Consider the following 18,105-nt stretch of genomic DNA (forward strand, 5'->3'; position numbering starts at 1 on the left):
AGCTGCTCAACATCACTAATTATTAGAGAAATGCAAATCCAAACGACAATGAGGTATGACCTCACACCTCTTAGAATCGGCATCATCAGAAAATCTACAAACAACAAATTCTGGGGAGGGTGTGGACAAAAGGACCCTCTTCCACTATTGGTGGGAAGGTAAATTGACACAGTCACTATGGAGAACACTATGGAGGTTCCTTTAAAAAACTAAAAAGAGAATTACCATAGGATCCAGCAATCCCACTTCTGGGCATATACCCAGAGAAAACCATAAATCAAAAAGACACATTCACCACAATGTTCATTGCAGCACTATTTACAATAGCCAGGTAATGGAAGCAACCTAAATGCCCACAGACAGACGAATGGATAAAGAAGTGGTACATATATAAAATGGAATATTACTCAGCCATAAAAAGGAATGAAACTGGGTCATTTGTAGAGAAGTCGATGGATCTAGAGACTGTCATACAGAGTGAAGTAAGTCAGAAAGAGAAAAACAAATATTGTATATTAATGCATATATGTGGAACCTAGAAAAATGGTACAGATGAACTGGTTTGCAGGGCAGAAATAGAGACACAGAGGTAGAGAACAAACGTATGGACACCAAGTGGGGGAAGCCATGGGGTGGTGGTGTTGGGATGAGTTGGGAGATTGGGATTGACCTGTATACATGCATATGCATAAAATAGATAACTAATAATAACCTGCTGTATAAAAAAATAAATACAATTAAATTTCAAAATTTTTAAAAATAAAATTGAAAAAAAAACAGAAAAAAGTTTTTCCATTCACACAGATGTATTTATATGAATGAATTATTTCCATGCTTATATCTATAAATACATAAAACAGGAACAAGATGTAATTGGAACGAAAAAAGAAGAAAAACCCTGAACCTAAGAGTTATACAGAGGAAAACCCTACCAAGGCACTTGCTCCAGCGGTAAACAATTCTGAAATTGGTCAGAGGTGGGGAATCATCTCCCATACAGCCAGCAGCCCCGCCCCCCCCACGCAAGGAGCGTTCTCACTGCAAAGCTGGGGGACTGTGCCGAGTTCTCTGTGAGTAAACGTGAGCTGAGCCCCAGGCCAGCTGCTGCTGAACTGTTCCCACCCTTCCCAGGTAAAACACCTGAATATGTACAAGGGCTTGAAAGCCTAGAGGAAGGGCCGTGGAGCCACACCAGCGACAGCACGCAGGCCAACTTGCTGCCTGCAGGCCAGCCAGGATGGTCCTGGACCCGGGAGCTCTTCGGGAAGCTTTCCATTTCCCTGCCTGAGATACCCCTCCTGTCCCGGCATCCACTCCCTTTTTTCCTTCCTCACCTCAGCCCAGAGAGAAATTCCAGTGGAAATTATGGGTGAAACATCCTCTTCTTTACAGGTGGCAGCCTGGCAACTCCTGCAGAAAGTCCAGCAGAGACCCACTCACACCGGGCCACCAACAAAGCCGTGGACCCTCACACCCTCCCACCAGCACAGCCCCGAGACTGCTGACGGGGCACAGAATATGGAGTCAGGCACAGCTGCAGGGGCTATTGCTGCCTGGAGTGCTGTTTATATTGACCTCAACCCAGGCACACCTGGGGAGGGCTTGCCGGCAGGGTCAGGCTGCCCAGGTCAGCTAATGCTCAGCCCTCAGGGAATCACGTTGCAGAAAATGGACCTCGCTAAGACAAAATATTAGCCAAGGAAAAAAAGGACACAATGCCATTTGCAGCACCGTAGATGAGTCTAGAGGTAATCACGTGACTTGTAATAAGTCAGAAAGTGAAAGACACATATCGTAGGATATCACTTATAGTTGTTACATAAAAATTGATACCAGGGCAGATATTTCCACGGAAAAGGGCAATCACAGATTCATTAAACAACCTTATGGTTCACCAATGGAAAAGTGTGAGGATTGGATTCATTACGATCTTGGGGTTAACAGACCTATACATACTCAGGTGAAATATATAATCACCAAAGACCTACGGAATACCAAGAGAAGACTACTCAACATTCTGTCATAACGTACATGGGAACAGGATCCCAGTAAGAACAGACATATTATATGTGTAAAAGAACCACATCTTGCACACCTACAACAAGCCAAACGTTGACATTAAACTTTCTGTAATAAAAAATAAAAAATTAAATTAAAAACACGAACAAGAAGTAGTGAGACAAACTTGATGGGCATTCTCCTGGCACATTCCATTCTAAATTCCAATCTAGAACATGACTTCCATTGAGGCTCGGTTGCCCTAGTAACCAGATTTGGTAAGGGAGAACTGCTGCCACCTTGTGGCCGTTTCACACAACAGCAGCTTTAATCCCAGCACTAATGGTGAGTGGATATTCAAAATCATTGCAGGCCTGTAAATGACACCTGCCCTGAAAACAAATCCTGGGGTCATATATCGACCAAAAAATTCAAAAGACGTCCATATTTCAAAACGACAGTTTCAAGAGGCATATTTCACGCACATTAGTGTTCTGCTTCCTTTGCTTTCTTTCTTTTTTGGTTAAAAAAACGGGAATGGAAAAAGGCAACCCTCAGAATGGGCGAAAACAATCGCAAATGAATCAAGGGACAAAGGTTTAATCTCCAATATATATAAACAGCTCACACAGCTTAATATTAATAAAAGAAACAACCCAATACAAAAATGGGCAGAAGATCTAAATAGACGTTTCTTCAAAGAAGTCACAGAGATGGCCAAGACGCACATGAAAAGCTGCTCAACATCACTAATTATTAGAGAAATGCAAATCCAAACGACAATGAGGTATGACCTCACACCTCTTAGAATCGGCATCATCAGAAAATCTACAAACAAAAAATTCTGGGGAAGGTGTGGACAAAAGGAACCCTCTTCCACTATTGTTGGGAAGGTAAATTGATACAGTCACTATGGAGAACAGTATGGAGGTTCCTTTAAAAAACTAAAAAGAGAATTACCATAGGATCCAGCAATCCCACTTCTGGGCATATACCCAGAGAAAACCATAAATCAAAAAGACACATTCACCACAATGTTCATTGCAGCACTATTTACAATAGCCAGGTAATGGAAGCAACCTAAATGCCCACAGACAGACGAATGGATAAAGAAGTGGTCCATATATAAAATGGAATATTACTCAGCCATAAAAAGGAATGAAACTGGGTCATTTGTAGAGAAGTTGATGGATCTAGAGACTGTCATACAGAGTGAAGTAAGTCAGAAAGAGAAAAACAAATATTGTATATTAATGCATATATGTGGAACCTAGAAAAATGGTACAGATGAACTGGTTTGCAGGGCAGAAATAGAGACACAGAGGTAGAGAACAAACGTATGGACACCAAGTGGGGGAAGCCATGGGGTGGTGGTGCTGGGATGAGTTGGGAGATTGGGATTGACCTGTATACATGCATATGCATAAAATAGATAACTAATAATAACCTGCTGTATAAAAAATGGATAAAATTAAATTTCAAAATTTTTAAAAAAAAATTGAAAATAAAACAGAAAAAAGTTCTTCCATTCACACAGATGTATTTATATGAATGAATTATTTCCATGCTTATATCTATAAATACATTAAACAGGAACAAAATGTAATTGGAACTAAAAAAGAAAAAAAACCTGAACCTAACAGTTATACAGAGGAAAACCCTACCAAGGCACTTGCTCCAGCGGTAAACAATTCTGAAATTGGTCAGAGGTGGGGAATCATCTCCCATACAGCCAGCAGCCCCGCCCCCCCCCCACGCAAGGAGCGTTCTCACTGCAAAGCTAGGGGACTGTGCCGAGTTCTCTGTGAGTAAACGTGAGCTGAGCCCCAGGCCAGCTGCTGCTGAACTGTTCCCACCCTTCCCAGGTAAAACACCTGAATATGTACAAGGGCTTGAAAGACTAGAGGAAGGGCCGTCGAGCCACACCAGCGACAGCACGCAGGCCAACTTGCTGCCTGCAGGCCAGCCAGGATGGTCCTGGACCCGGGAGCTCTTCGGGAAGCTTTCCATTTCCCTGCCTGAGATACCCCTCCTGTCCCGGCACCCACTCCCTTTTTTCCTTCCTCACCTCAGCCCAGAGAGAAATTCCAGTGGAAATTATGGGTGAAACATCCTCTTCTTTACAGGTGGCAGCCTGGCAACTCCTGCAGAAAGTCCAGCAGAGACCCACTCACACCGGGCCACCAACAAAGCCGTGGACCCTCACACCCTCCCACCAGCACAGCCCCGAGACTGCTGACGGGGCACAGAATATGGAGTCAGGCACAGCTGCAGGGGCTATTGCTGCCTGGAGTGCTGTTTATATTGACCTCAACCCAGGCACACCTGCGGAGGGCTTGCCGGCAGGGTCAGGCTGCCCAGGTCAGCTAATGCTCAGCCCTCAGGGAATCACATTGCAGAAAATGGACCTCGCTAAGACACAATATTAGCCAAGGGAAAAAAGGACACAATATCATTTGCAGCACCGTAGATGAGTCTAGAGGTAATCACGTGACTTGTAGTAAGTCAGAAAGTGAAAGACACATATCGTAGGATATCACTTATAGGTGTTACCTAAAAATTGATACCAGGGCAGATATTTCCACGGAGAAGGGCAATCACAGATTCATTAAACAAACTTATGGTTCACCAATGGAAAGGTGTGAGGATTGGATTCATTACGATCTTGGGGTTAACAGACATATACAAACACAGATGAAATATATAATCACCAAAGACCTACGGAATACCAAGAGAAGACTACTCAACATTCTGTCATAACGTACATGGGAACAGGATCCCAGGAAGAACAGACATATGTATATGTGTAAAAGAACCACATCTTGAACACCTACAACAAGCCAAACATTGTCATCAAACTTGCTGTAATAAAAAAATAAAAAATTAAATTTAAAACACGAACAAGAAGTAGTGAGACAAACTTGAGGGGCATTCTCCTGGCACATTCCATTCTAAATTCCAATCTAGAACACGACTTCCATTGAGGCTCTGTGCCCTAGTAACCAGATTTGGTAAGGGAGAACTGCTGCCACCTTGTGGCCGTTTCACACAACAGCAGCTTTAATTCCAACGCTAATGGTCAGTGGATATTCAAAATCATTGCAGGCCTGTAAATGACACCTGCAATGAAAACAAATCCTGGGGTCATATATCGACCAAAAAATTCAAAAGACGTCCATATTTCAAAACGACAGTTTCAAGAGGCATATTTCACGCACATTAGTGTTCTGCTTCCTTTGCTTTCTTTCTTTTTTGGTTAAAAAAACGGGAATAGAAAAAGTCAACCCTCAGAATGGGCGAAAACGATCGCAAACGAATCAATGGACAAAGGTTTAATCTCCAATATATATAAACAGCTCACGCAGCTTAATATTAATAAAAGAAACAACCCAATACAAAAATGGGCAGAAGATCTAAATAGACGTTTCTTCAAAGAAGTCACAGAGATGGCCAAGACGCACATGAAAAGCTGCTCAACATCACTAATTATTAGAGAAATGCAAATCCAAACGACAATGAGGTATGACCTCACACCTCTTAGAATCGGCATCATCAGAAAATCTACAAACAAAAAATTCTGGGGAAGGTGTGGACAAAAGGAACCCTCTTCCACTATTGTTGGGAAGGTAAATTGATACAGTCACTATGGAGAACAGTATGGAGGTTCCTTTAAAAAACTAAAAAGAGAATTACCATAGGATCCAGCAATCCCACTTCTGGGCATATACCCAGAGAAAACCATAAATCAAAAAGACACATTCACCACAATGTTCATTGCAGCACTATTTACAATAGCCAGGTAATGGAAGCAACCTAAATGCCCACAGACAGACGAATGGATAAAGAAGTGGTACATATATAAAATGGAATATTACTCAGCCATAAAAAGGAATGAAACTGGGTCATTTGTAGAGAAGTTGATGGATCTAGAGACTGTCATACAGAGTGAAGTAAGTCAGAAAGAGAAAAACAAATATTGTATATTAATGCATATATGTGGAACCTAGAAAAATGGTACAGATGAACTGGTTTGCAGGGCAGAAATAGAGACACAGAGGTAGAGAACAAACGTATGGACACCAAGTGGGGGAAGCCATGGGGTGGTGGTGCTGGGATGAGTTGGGAGATTGGGATTGACCTGTATACATGCATATGCATAAAATAGATAACTAATAATAACCTGCTGTATAAAAAATGAATAAAATTAAATTTCAAAATTTTTTAAAAAAAATTGAAAATAAAACAGAAAAAAGTTCTTCCATTCACACAGATGTATTTATATGAATGAATTATTTCCATGCTTATATCTATAAATACATTAAACAGGAACAAAATGTAATTGGAACTAAAAAAGAAAAAAAACCTGAACCTAACAGTAATACAGAGGAAAACCCTACCAAGGCACTTGCTCCAGCGGTAAACAATTCTGAAATTGGTCAGAGGTGGGGAATCATCTCCCATACAGCCAGCAGCCCCGCCCCCCCCACGCAAGGAGCGTTCTCACTGCAAAGCTGGGGGACTGTGCCGAGTTCTCTGTGAGTAAACGTGAGCTGAGCCCCAGGCCAGCTGCTGCTGAACTGTTCCCACCCTTCCCAGGTAAAACACCTGAATATGTACAAGGGCTTGAAAGACTAGAGGAAGGGCCGTGGAGCCACACCAGCGACAGCACGCAGGCCAACTTGCTGCCTGCAGGCCAGCCAGGATGGTCCTGGACCCGGGAGCTCTTCGGGAAGCTTTCCATTTCCCTGCCTGAGATACCCCTCCTGTCCCGGCACCCACTCCCTTTTTTCCTTCCTCACCTCAGCCCAGAGAGAAATTTCAGTGGAAATTATGGGTGAAACATCCTCTTCTTTACAGGTGGCAGCCTGGCAACTCCTGCAGAAAGTCCAGCAGAGACCCACTCACACCGGGCCACCAACAAAGCCGTGGACCCTCACACCCTCCCACCAGCACAGCCCCGAGACTGCTGACGGGGCACAGAATATGGAGTCAGGCACAGCTGCAGGGGCTATTGCTGCCTGGAGTGCTGTTTATATTGACCTCAACCCAGGCACACCTGGGGAGGGCTTGCCGGCAGGGTCAGGCTGCCCAGGTCAGCTAATGCTCAGCCCTCAGGGAATCACATTGCAGAAAATGGACCTCGCTAAGACACAATATTAGCCAAGGGAAAAAAGGACACAATGCCATTTGCAGCACCGTAGATGAGTCTAGAGGTAATCACGTGACTTGTAGTAAGTCAGAAAGTGAAAGACACATATCGTAGGATATCACTTATAGGTGTTACCTAAAAATTGATACCAGGGCAGATATTTCCACGGAGAAGGGCAATCACAGATTCATTAAAAAAACTTATGGTTCACCAATGGAAAGGTGTGAGGATTGGATTCATTACGATCTTGGGGTTAACAGACATATACAAACACAGATGAAATATATAATCACCAAAGACCTACGGAATACCAAGAGAAGACTACTCAACATTCTGTCATAACGTACATGGGAACAGGATCCCAGGAAGAACAGACATATGTATATGTGTAAAAGAACCACATCTTGAACACCTACAACAAGCCAAACATTGTCATCAAACTTGCTGTAATAAAAAAATAAAAAATTAAATTTAAAACACGAACAAGAAGTAGTGAGACAAACTTGAGGGGCATTCTCCTGGCACATTCCATTCTAAATTCCAATCTAGAACACGACTTCCATTGAGGCTCTGTGCCCTAGTAACCAGATTTGGTAAGGGAGAACTGCTGCCACCTTGTGGCCGTTTCACACAACAGCAGCTTTAATTCCAACGCTAATGGTCAGTGGATATTCAAAATCATTGCAGGCCTGTAAATGACACCTGCAATGAAAACAAATCCTGGGGTCATATATCGACCAAAAAATTCAAAAGACGTCCATATTTCAAAACGACAGTTTCAAGATGCATATTTCACGCACATTAGTGTTCTGCTTCCTTTGCTTTCTTTCTTTTTTGGTTAAAAAAACGGGAATAGAAAAAGTAAACCCTCAGAATGGGCGAAAACGATCGCAAACGAATCAATGGACAAAGGTTTAATCTCCAATATATATAAACAGCTCACGCAGCTTAATATTAATAAAAGAAACAACCCAATACAAAAATGGGCAGAAGATCTAAATAGACGTTTCTTCAAAGAAGTCACAGAGATGGCCAAGACGCACATGAAAAGCTGCTCAACATCACTAATTATTAGAGAAATGCAAATCCAAACGACAATGAGGTATGACCTCACACCTCTTAGAATCGGCATCATCAGAAAATCTACAAACAACAAATTCTGGGGAGGGTGTGGACAAAAGGACCCTCTTCCACTATTGGTGGGAAGGTAAATTGACACAGTCACTATGGAGAACACTATGAAGGTTCCTTTAAAAAACTAAAAAGAGAATTACCATAGGATCCAGCAATCCCACTTCTGGGCATATACCCAGAGAAAACCATAAATCAAAAAGACACATTCACCACAATGTTCATTGCAGCACTATTTACAATAGCCAGGTAATGGAAGCAACCTAAATGCCCACAGACAGACGAATGGATAAAGAAGTGGTACATATATAAAATGGAATATTACTCAGCCATAAAAAGGAATGAAACTGGGTCATTTGTAGAGAAGTCGATGGATCTAGAGACTGTCATACAGAGTGAAGTAAGTCAGAAAGAGAAAAACAAATATTGTATATTAATGCATATATGTGGAACCTAGAAAAATGGTACAGATGAACTGGTTTGCAGGGCAGAAATAGAGACACAGAGGTAGAGAACAAACGTATGGACACCAAGTGGGGGAAGCCATGGGGTGGTGGTGTTGGGATGAGTTGGGAGATTGGGATTGACCTGTATACATGCATATGCATAAAATAGATAACTAATAATAACCTGCTGTATAAAAAAATAAATACAATTAAATTTCAAAATTTTTAAAAATAAAATTGAAAAAAAAACAGAAAAAAGTTTTTCCATTCACACAGATGTATTTATATGAATGAATTATTTCCATGCTTATATCTATAAATACATAAAACAGGAACAAGATGTAATTGGAACGAAAAAAGAAGAAAAACCCTGAACCTAAGAGTTATACAGAGGAAAACCCTACCAAGGCACTTGCTCCAGCGGTAAACAATTCTGAAATTGGTCAGAGGTGGGGAATCATCTCCCATACAGCCAGCAGCCCCGCCCCCCCCACGCAAGGAGCGTTCTCACTGCAAAGCTGGGGGACTGTGCCGAGTTCTCTGTGAGTAAACGTGAGCTGAGCCCCAGGCCAGCTGCTGCTGAACTGTTCCCACCCTTCCCAGGTAAAACACCTGAATATGTACAAGGGCTTGAAAGCCTAGAGGAAGGGCCGTGGAGCCACACCAGCGACAGCACGCAGGCCAACTTGCTGCCTGCAGGCCAGCCAGGATGGTCCTGGACCCGGGAGCTCTTCGGGAAGCTTTCCATTTCCCTGCCTGAGATACCCCTCCTGTCCCGGCATCCACTCCCTTTTTTCCTTCCTCACCTCAGCCCAGAGAGAAATTCCAGTGGAAATTATGGGTGAAACATCCTCTTCTTTACAGGTGGCAGCCTGGCAACTCCTGCAGAAAGTCCAGCAGAGACCCACTCACACCGGGCCACCAACAAAGCCGTGGACCCTCACACCCTCCCACCAGCACAGCCCCGAGACTGCTGACGGGGCACAGAATATGGAGTCAGGCACAGCTGCAGGGGCTATTGCTGCCTGGAGTGCTGTTTATATTGACCTCAACCCAGGCACACCTGGGGAGGGCTTGCCGGCAGGGTCAGGCTGCCCAGGTCAGCTAATGCTCAGCCCTCAGGGAATCACGTTGCAGAAAATGGACCTCGCTAAGACAAAATATTAGCCAAGGAAAAAAAGGACACAATGCCATTTGCAGCACCGTAGATGAGTCTAGAGGTAATCACGTGACTTGTAATAAGTCAGAAAGTGAAAGACACATATCGTAGGATATCACTTATAGTTGTTACATAAAAATTGATACCAGGGCAGATATTTCCACGGAAAAGGGCAATCACAGATTCATTAAACAACCTTATGGTTCACCAATGGAAAAGTGTGAGGATTGGATTCATTACGATCTTGGGGTTAACAGACCTATACATACTCAGGTGAAATATATAATCACCAAAGACCTACGGAATACCAAGAGAAGACTACTCAACATTCTGTCATAACGTACATGGGAACAGGATCCCAGTAAGAACAGACATATTATATGTGTAAAAGAACCACATCTTGCACACCTACAACAAGCCAAACGTTGACATTAAACTTTCTGTAATAAAAAATAAAAAATTAAATTAAAAACACGAACAAGAAGTAGTGAGACAAACTTGATGGGCATTCTCCTGGCACATTCCATTCTAAATTCCAATCTAGAACATGACTTCCATTGAGGCTCGGTTGCCCTAGTAACCAGATTTGGTAAGGGAGAACTGCTGCCACCTTGTGGCCGTTTCACACAACAGCAGCTTTAATCCCAGCACTAATGGTGAGTGGATATTCAAAATCATTGCAGGCCTGTAAATGACACCTGCCCTGAAAACAAATCCTGGGGTCATATATCGACCAAAAAATTCAAAAGACGTCCATATTTCAAAACGACAGTTTCAAGAGGCATATTTCACGCACATTAGTGTTCTGCTTCCTTTGCTTTCTTTCTTTTTTGGTTAAAAAAACGGGAATGGAAAAAGGCAACCCTCAGAATGGGCGAAAACAATCGCAAATGAATCAAGGGACAAAGGTTTAATCTCCAATATATATAAACAGCTCACACAGCTTAATATTAATAAAAGAAACAACCCAATACAAAAATGGGCAGAAGATCTAAATAGACGTTTCTTCAAAGAAGTCACAGAGATGGCCAAGACGCACATGAAAAGCTGCTCAACATCACTAATTATTAGAGAAATGCAAATCCAAACGACAATGAGGTATGACCTCACACCTCTTAGAATCGGCATCATCAGAAAATCTACAAACAAAAAATTCTGGGGAAGGTGTGGACAAAAGGAACCCTCTTCCACTATTGTTGGGAAGGTAAATTGATACAGTCACTATGGAGAACAGTATGGAGGTTCCTTTAAAAAACTAAAAAGAGAATTACCATAGGATCCAGCAATCCCACTTCTGGGCATATACCCAGAGAAAACCATAAATCAAAAAGACACATTCACCACAATGTTCATTGCAGCACTATTTACAATAGCCAGGTAATGGAAGCAACCTAAATGCCCACAGACAGACGAATGGATAAAGAAGTGGTCCATATATAAAATGGAATATTACTCAGCCATAAAAAGGAATGAAACTGGGTCATTTGTAGAGAAGTTGATGGATCTAGAGACTGTCATACAGAGTGAAGTAAGTCAGAAAGAGAAAAACAAATATTGTATATTAATGCATATATGTGGAACCTAGAAAAATGGTACAGATGAACTGGTTTGCAGGGCAGAAATAGAGACACAGAGGTAGAGAACAAACGTATGGACACCAAGTGGGGGAAGCCATGGGGTGGTGGTGCTGGGATGAGTTGGGAGATTGGGATTGACCTGTATACATGCATATGCATAAAATAGATAACTAATAATAACCTGCTGTATAAAAAATGGATAAAATTAAATTTCAAAATTTTTAAAAAAAAATTGAAAATAAAACAGAAAAAAGTTCTTCCATTCACACAGATGTATTTATATGAATGAATTATTTCCATGCTTATATCTATAAATACATTAAACAGGAACAAAATGTAATTGGAACTAAAAAAGAAAAAAAACCTGAACCTAACAGTTATACAGAGGAAAACCCTACCAAGGCACTTGCTCCAGCGGTAAACAATTCTGAAATTGGTCAGAGGTGGGGAATCATCTCCCATACAGCCAGCAGCCCCGCCCCCCCCCCACGCAAGGAGCGTTCTCACTGCAAAGCTAGGGGACTGTGCCGAGTTCTCTGTGAGTAAACGTGAGCTGAGCCCCAGGCCAGCTGCTGCTGAACTGTTCCCACCCTTCCCAGGTAAAACACCTGAATATGTACAAGGGCTTGAAAGACTAGAGGAAGGGCCGTCGAGCCACACCAGCGACAGCACGCAGGCCAACTTGCTGCCTGCAGGCCAGCCAGGATGGTCCTGGACCCGGGAGCTCTTCGGGAAGCTTTCCATTTCCCTGCCTGAGATACCCCTCCTGTCCCGGCACCCACTCCCTTTTTTCCTTCCTCACCTCAGCCCAGAGAGAAATTCCAGTGGAAATTATGGGTGAAACATCCTCTTCTTTACAGGTGGCAGCCTGGCAACTCCTGCAGAAAGTCCAGCAGAGACCCACTCACACCGGGCCACCAACAAAGCCGTGGACCCTCACACCCTCCCACCAGCACAGCCCCGAGACTGCTGACGGGGCACAGAATATGGAGTCAGGCACAGCTGCAGGGGCTATTGCTGCCTGGAGTGCTGTTTATATTGACCTCAACCCAGGCACACCTGGGGAGGGCTTGCCGGCAGGGTCAGGCTGCCCAGGTCAGCTAATGCTCAGCCCTCAGGGAATCACATTGCAGAAAATGGACCTCGCTAAGACACAATATTAGCCAAGGGAAAAAAGGACACAATATCATTTGCAGCACCGTAGATGAGTCTAGAGGTAATCACGTGACTTGTAGTAAGTCAGAAAGTGAAAGACACATATCGTAGGATATCACTTATAGGTGTTACCTAAAAATTGATACCAGGGCAGATATTTCCACGGAGAAGGGCAATCACAGATTCATTAAACAAACTTATGGTTCACCAATGGAAAGGTGTGAGGATTGGATTCATTACGATCTTGGGGTTAACAGACATATACAAACACAGATGAAATATATAATCACCAAAGACCTACGTAATACCAAGAGAAGACTACTCAACATTCTGTCATAACGTACATGGGAACAGGATCCCAGGAAGAACAGACATATGTATATGTGTAAAAGAACCACATCTTGAACACCTACAACAAGCCAAACATTGTCATCAAACTTGCTGTAATAAAAAAATAAAAAATTAAATTTAAAACACGAACAAGAAGTAGTGAGACAAACTTGAGGGGCATTCTCCTGGCACATTCCATTCTAAATTCCAATCTAGAACACGACTTCCATTGAGGCTCTGTGCCCTAGTAACCAGATTTGGTAAGGGAGAACTGCTGCCACCTTGTGGCCGTTTCACACAACAGCAGCTTTAATTCCAACGCTAATGGTCAGTGGATATTCAAAATCATTGCAGGCCTGTAAATGACACCTGCAATGAAAACAAATCCTGGGGTCATATATCGACCAAAAAATTCAAAAGACGTCCATATTTCAAAACGACAGTTTCAAGAGGCATATTTCACGCACATTAGTGTTCTGCTTCCTTTGCTTTCTTTCTTTTTTGGTTAAAAAAACGGGAATAGAAAAAGTCAACCCTCAGAATGGGCGAAAACGATCGCAAACGAATCAATGGACAAAGGTTTAATCTCCAATATATATAAACAGCTCACGCAGCTTAATATTAATAAAAGAAACAACCCAATACAAAAATGGGCAGAAGATCTAAATAGACGTTTCTTCAAAGAAGTCACAGAGATGGCCAAGACGCACATGAAAAGCTGCTCAACATCACTAATTATTAGAGAAATGCAAATCCAAACGACAATGAGGTATGACCTCACACCTCTTAGAATCGGCATCATCAGAAAATCTACAAACAAAAAATTCTGGGGAAGGTGTGGACAAAAGGAACCCTCTTCCACTATTGTTGGGAAGGTAAATTGATACAGTCACTATGGAGAACAGTATGGAGGTTCCTTTAAAAAACTAAAAAGAGAATTACCATAGGATCCAGCAATCCCACTTCTGGGCATATACCCAGAGAAAACCATAAATCAAAAAGACACATTCACCACAATGTTCATTGCAGCACTATTTACAATAGCCAGGTAATGGAAGCAACCTAAATGCCCACAGACAGACGAATGGATAAAGAAGTGGTCCATATATAAAATGGAATATTACTCAGCCATAAAAAGGAATGAAACTGGGTCATTTGTAGAGAAGTTGATGGATCTAGAGACTGTCATACAGAGTGAAGTAAGTCAGAAAGAGAAAAACAAATATTGTATATTAATGCATATATGTGGAACCTAGAAAAATGGTACAGATGAACTGGTTTGCAGGGCAGAAATAGAGACACAGAGGTAGAGAACAAACGTATGGACACCAAGTGGGGGAAGCCATGGGGTGGTGGTGCTGGGATGAGTTGGGAGATTGGGATTGACCTGTATACATGCATATGCATAAAATAGATAACTAATAATAACCTGCTGTATAAAAAATGGATAAAATTAAATTTCAAAATTTTTAAAAAAAAATTGAAAATAAAACAGAAAAAAGTTCTTCCATTCACACAGATGTATTTATATGAATGAATTATTTCCATGCTTATATCTATAAATACATTAAACAGGAACAAAATGTAATTGGAACTAAAAAAGAAAAAAAACCTGAACCTAACAGTTATACAGAGGAAAACCCTACCAAGGCACTTGCTCCAGCGGTAAACAATTCTGAAATTGGTCAGAGGTGGGGAATCATCTCCCATACAGCCAGCAGCCCCGCCCCCCCCCCCACGCAAGGAGCGTTCTCACTGCAAAGCTAGGGGACTGTGCCGAGTTCTCTGTGAGTAAACGTGAGCTGAGCCCCAGGCCAGCTGCTGCTGAACTGTTCCCACCCTTCCCAGGTAAAACACCTGAATATGTACAAGGGCTTGAAAGACTAGAGGAAGGGCCGTCGAGCCACACCAGCGACAGCACGCAGGCCAACTTGCTGCCTGCAGGCCAGCCAGGATGGTCCTGGACCCGGGAGCTCTTCGGGAAGCTTTCCATTTCCCTGCCTGAGATACCCCTCCTGTCCCGGCACCCACTCCCTTTTTTCCTTCCTCACCTCAGCCCAGAGAGAAATTCCAGTGGAAATTATGGGTGAAACATCCTCTTCTTTACAGGTGGCAGCCTGGCAACTCCTGCAGAAAGTCCAGCAGAGACCCACTCACACCGGGCCACCAACAAAGCCGTGGACCCTCACACCCTCCCACCAGCACAGCCCCGAGACTGCTGACGGGGCACAGAATATGGAGTCAGGCACAGCTGCAGGGGCTATTGCTGCCTGGAGTGCTGTTTATATTGACCTCAACCCAGGCACACCTGGGGAGGGCTTGCCGGCAGGGTCAGGCTGCCCAGGTCAGCTAATGCTCAGCCCTCAGGGAATCACATTGCAGAAAATGGACCTCGCTAAGACACAATATTAGCCAAGGGAAAAAAGGACACAATATCATTTGCAGCACCGTAGATGAGTCTAGAGGTAATCACGTGACTTGTAGTAAGTCAGAAAGTGAAAGACACATATCGTAGGATATCACTTATAGGTGTTACCTAAAAATTGATACCAGGGCAGATATTTCCACGGAGAAGGGCAATCACAGATTCATTAAACAAACTTATGGTTCACCAATGGAAAGGTGTGAGGATTGGATTCATTACGATCTTGGGGTTAACAGACATATACAAACACAGATGAAATATATAATCACCAAAGACCTACGTAATACCAAGAGAAGACTACTCAACATTCTGTCATAACGTACATGGGAACAGGATCCCAGGAAGAACAGACATATGTATATGTGTAAAAGAACCACATCTTGAACACCTACAACAAGCCAAACATTGTCATCAAACTTGCTGTAATAAAAAAATAAAAAATTAAATTTAAAACACGAACAAGAAGTAGTGAGACAAACTTGAGGGGCATTCTCCTGGCACATTCCATTCTAAATTCCAATCTAGAACACGACTTCCATTGAGGCTCTGTGCCCTAGTAACCAGATTTGGTAAGGGAGAACTGCTGCCACCTTGTGGCCGTTTCACACAACAGCAGCTTTAATTCCAACGCTAATGGTCAGTGGATATTCAAAATCATTGCAGGCCTGTAAATGACACCTGCAATGAAAACAAATCCTGGGGTCATATATCGACCAAAAAATTCAAAAGACGTCCATATTTCAAAACGACAGTTTCAAGAGGCATATTTCACGCACATTAGTGTTCTGCTTCCTTTGCTTTCTTTCTTTTTTGGTTAAAAAAACGGGAATAGAAAAAGTCAACCCTCAGAATGGGCGAAAACGATCGCAAACGAATCAATGGACAAAGGTTTAATCTCCAATATATATAAACAGCTCACGCAGCTTAATATTAATAAAAGAAACAACCCAATACAAAAATGGGCAGAAGATCTAAATAGACGTTTCTTCAAAGAAGTCACAGAGATGGCCAAGACGCACATGAAAAGCTGCTCAACATCACTAATTATTAGAGAAATGCAAATCCAAACGACAATGAGGTATGACCTCACACCTCTTAGAATCGGCATCATCAGAAAATCTACAAACAAAAAATTCTGGGGAAGGTGTGGACAAAAGGAACCCTCTTCCACTATTGTTGGGAAGGTAAATTGATACAGTCACTATGGAGAACAGTATGGAGGTTCCTTTAAAAAACTAAAAAGAGAATTACCATAGGATCCAGCAATCCCACTTCTGGGCATATACCCAGAGAAAACCATAAATCAAAAAGACACATTCACCACAATGTTCATTGCAGCACTATTTACAATAGCCAGGTAATGGAAGCAACCTAAATGCCCACAGACAGACGAATGGATAAAGAAGTGGTACATATATAAAATGGAATATTACTCAGCCATAAAAAGGAATGAAACTGGGTCATTTGTAGAGAAGTTGATGGATCTAGAGACTGTCATACAGAGTGAAGTAAGTCAGAAAGAGAAAAACAAATATTGTATATTAATGCATATATGTGGAACCTAGAAAAATGGTACAGATGAACTGGTTTGCAGGGCAGAAATAGAGACACAGAGGTAGAGAACAAACGTATGGACACCAAGTGGGGGAAGCCATGGGGTGGTGGTGCTGGGATGAGTTGGGAGATTGGGATTGACCTGTATACATGCATATGCATAAAATAGATAACTAATAATAACCTGCTGTATAAAAAATGAATAAAATTAAATTTCAAAATTTTTTAAAAAAAATTGAAAATAAAACAGAAAAAAGTTCTTCCATTCACACAGATGTATTTATATGAATGAATTATTTCCATGCTTATATCTATAAATACATTAAACAGGAACAAAATGTAATTGGAACTAAAAAAGAAAAAAAACCTGAACCTAACAGTAATACAGAGGAAAACCCTACCAAGGCACTTGCTCCAGCGGTAAACAATTCTGAAATTGGTCAGAGGTGGGGAATCATCTCCCATACAGCCAGCAGCCCCGCCCCCCCACGCAAGGAGCGTTCTCACTGCAAAGCTGGGGGACTGTGCCGAGTTCTCTGTGAGTAAACGTGAGCTGAGCCCCAGGCCAGCTGCTGCTGAACTGTTCCCACCCTTCCCAGGTAAAACACCTGAATATGTACAAGGGCTTGAAAGACTAGAGGAAGGGCCGTGGAGCCACACCAGCGACAGCACGCAGGCCAACTTGCTGCCTGCAGGCCAGCCAGGATGGTCCTGGACCCGGGAGCTCTTCGGGAAGCTTTCCATTTCCCTGCCTGAGATACCCCTCCTGTCCCGGCACCCACTCCCTTTTTTCCTTCCTCACCTCAGCCCAGAGAGAAATTTCAGTGGAAATTATGGGTGAAACATCCTCTTCTTTACAGGTGGCAGCCTGGCAACTCCTGCAGAAAGTCCAGCAGAGACCCACTCACACCGGGCCACCAACAAAGCCGTGGACCCTCACACCCTCCCACCAGCACAGCCCCGAGACTGCTGACGGGGCACAGAATATGGAGTCAGGCACAGCTGCAGGGGCTATTGCTGCCTGGAGTGCTGTTTATATTGACCTCAACCCAGGCACACCTGGGGAGGGCTTGCCGGCAGGGTCAGGCTGCCCAGGTCAGCTAATGCTCAGCCCTCAGGGAATCACATTGCAGAAAATGGACCTCGCTAAGACACAATATTAGCCAAGGGAAAAAAGGACA

The sequence above is a fragment of the Mesoplodon densirostris genome, chromosome 20, assembly GCF_025265405.1.
Source record: "Mesoplodon densirostris isolate mMesDen1 chromosome 20, mMesDen1 primary haplotype, whole genome shotgun sequence".
NCBI classification, from domain to species: Eukaryota; Metazoa; Chordata; class Mammalia; order Artiodactyla; family Ziphiidae; genus Mesoplodon; species Mesoplodon densirostris.